Consider the following 3,249-nt stretch of genomic DNA (forward strand, 5'->3'; position numbering starts at 1 on the left):
TTTACCTATGATTTAGTTCACAAACAACTGACAGTTTTGACCTAAATATGATTTTCAGTTACAATAATTCATCCTAAAACTTGACATTAGTAACTTACTTTTAACAGCATCAGACGCGCGCACGGTCACAAGATCTCCCAGTTCTTACTTGTGAATTCAGTTCACTGGAGACTCGCACTAAACGGTTCATTTGAATCAGTGAGTTGTCGACTCGAGAACAGCTGCAATTGGTTAATTCTAATTCGTGAATGAATCGTTTGGAGCGATTTGCAAATCGATTTAAAAGATTAATTGAAAAGAATCAGTTCGTTCTTGAATCAGACACCGCTTCTGCATGTCAGAGCACGTGATATATTATAAGGAGTAACGATATGTTTTATGAAATGTAGTGAAGTAAAAAGTACGATCTTATGCTTTGGAATGTAGTGAAGTAAAAGTAAAAGTTACTCAAAATAAAACTACTCCAGTAAAGTACAGATACTTGAAAAATGTAAAGTAAAGCTACTCCGTTACTGTCCACCACTGATGAGCAAAGGGGGTGTTTATTTTATGTGAATGCATAGGCCTACACACCATCTTGCAAAGCTAGTTTCCTTTGCCAAAAATACTTTTCTGATTAACTAAGACTAAACATGACTATCACTTAGAACAAACATGAGGGAGATTAGACATGATTACTAAAGGGTTTGTGTTAAAACACATTAACCAGTGATGGGTAAGAGATAACTATAGCACCATTGTCAAGAAATTAAACAATTTTAAAATTTGCATATACTTCTGACACATTTTATATGAGGTGTCTGTACGTAGGCTACACAGATACAGTGTACTTATTGTATAGGCCTACAGGTTGTTTAGCAAAATTATCACATTTCAACAGATTCATTTATATAAAAGAACGTCGTATAACTTTTCGCCGAATAACAGAGGTTATGCATTCATGTTTAATGTATAAGACCAACATTTTGCTCTACTATTCTGTTTTATTTTTAATCTCAAGTAAATCGAGTTCATAAATAGCTGGGATTGGTGGGAGCACAGCACATCAGTAGCAGCATGCGCCGTATCCCACCCCCTCCACCGACTGAACCCCTGTTGAACGAGAGAGAGAGAGAGAGAGAGAGAGGGAGGCGTTGTGCTTGAATAGAGACAGAAAGGCTTTCATCAACTCAGTCGCTCAGAAAGTTCTCTGTATCGCGGTCCTTGCCGTTATCAAATGCCAACGCAAGCGTTCATTGGAATATTAAAACCGGACAAGTTGTCAAGGTAAGTTTTCTACGCGAGTAGGCTAACATAAAGGTATTTTTTGATAAGAATGTTCGAGGGTTTACACTGAATCAGGCAAATGGATGTACCCAAACATTAGATGACAGGGAGGGGTTTTATATACGCTCCGCCTGACACTGACTGGATGTTAAAGCGTCAAAAAGATGATTTCTAAAACTAGTGCACTGATAAGCGCTTCATAATTAGCGGCTCTCATCAGGATTTTCACACGCACAATGTTTCATTCAGATCGATGGGATTCTGCTGAGACAGAAGATTCGCTCAGGTAAATTCAACGGCATTATTACCCTTACAAACATTTACCATGGTAACCACAGTTTACGCAAAAATAACCATAGTTGCAGTTATTGTTACTGTAAAAGCATAAATCAAAGGAGACCGGGGTCGGTTGGTACGATACTCACTCTTTGCTGAATATCTCTTGTGAAACAAACATAACGAGAACTCCTTGCAAACAACATATAAATTCATGTCACAAAATATTTCGGCTCTTAACTTTTGTTAATGAATGACCAAAGTTATGTTGTGCATTTATACCAACCCATTTCAGGTTTGAGGGGTTGGTTGGTTAAGTGTTAAAATAGCCTACCATAGTTTTGTGAGGGAGGCAAACTAACAACACTCAACAGATATTTTAACAGTATGATTATTTTGACTAAAAAGCCTATGTAAATTCATGAGATATGATTCATCTTAACCATTTTCACAGTCTGTGAAGAAGAAAAAAAAAGACATTTGTAGTCAATTTTAGTAGTCCATATGCCAATCTGCCAGACATCATTTATCACAGGCTTCTAAGCCTTAGATAAAAATGTAACTGATCTCCATAACTAACATTCATTTATTTTAAACATCTTTCTCCAAATTAATTTTTATAACATTTGTAACTGAAGGGGTTAATTTTGTTTAAAAAAATAAATATTGTCCTCACATAAAAAGGTTTTAATCTTTGAATATCTTAATCAAATCAATGAATATGAATAAAGAGAGCAAACATTTTATGACAGCATCAAATGGCCCAGAAAACTCTTGAATAATTTCATTTTGTTTAATATGTTTTATTTTTTATTTTTTTGGTGGCTAGCACCAAGTTACCACTCATTGTAGATATACAAGTATTTTTGTGAATGCTAGGGTTTCCATGGAAAATTTTTGGAAGGGTTGACTATTGCTCTTGAACTATTTTGGTACCAGTTCAGCACACTAAACACACTTGTGTTTCTATAATTAATCACACATCGTTTAATGTGATTTACCCATGTATAAAGAGAATATATTATGGAATATAAAATGCTATTTTACATGGAAAAATTGCTTTTGCCAAATAAATAAATATGTCATGACAAATTTCAGGCCATTTTCCAAATGATATAGGCTGTATCCAATTTCCAGAGCTTGCACCTAACTCAGGGTTTCCAACTTTCCACAATCCATTAAGCTCCACCCCTGTCTATGATTTTAGGAACGTGGTTTAAGGTGAGGGAAAGAGACTGCTAGGAATGTTGTCCTACGAAATCCATGTTGAAACATGTTGAAATCCATGCTGTACCGTGAAGCACCTGTTTATCAGGCTGTAGCTGGTTAATTCTAACCAGCAGTGAATTCAGAGCAATTTAAAGTGAAGTTTAGGGATAATTTTGAGAATTCAACTTGCCGGATTGATTGTTATTTTTGTAGTAGATATGTTGCTCTGTTACCTTAGGAAATTGCCATTGAGTGCTTTCATGTTTGTCATGGCTACTGCACAGCTACAAGGCTGTGATGTATTAGTAATTGATGGCACAAGGAGTGTGTATTGGATGGCTGGAGAGTCTCTTCCTTAAAGAAAGACATTCACCAGGCTCAGATCTTAACAGCTGCAGAATATATAACTCAGTGCTGAGTCAACATTCTATCCATACCAACAACCAAACCCTTCATCGCTCTGACCCACTGTCTGCCCATAGTCCCCCCCCCCAACAA

The 3,249-nt window shown here is 36.3% G+C and overlaps 1 pseudogene; it reads left to right on the top strand.

Moving 5' to 3' along the window:
- The first annotated feature begins 1,140 nt into the window (after nt 1-1,140).
- The window catches only part of LOC107689771 (carbohydrate sulfotransferase 15-like), a 30,446-nt pseudogene continuing 28,337 nt past the window's right edge, over nt 1,141-3,249 (top strand).

The sequence above is a fragment of the Sinocyclocheilus anshuiensis genome, unplaced genomic scaffold (assembly GCF_001515605.1).
Source record: "Sinocyclocheilus anshuiensis isolate Anshui unplaced genomic scaffold, SAMN03320099.WGS_v1.1 scaffold918, whole genome shotgun sequence".
In the NCBI taxonomy this organism is placed as follows: domain Eukaryota; kingdom Metazoa; phylum Chordata; class Actinopteri; order Cypriniformes; family Cyprinidae; genus Sinocyclocheilus; species Sinocyclocheilus anshuiensis.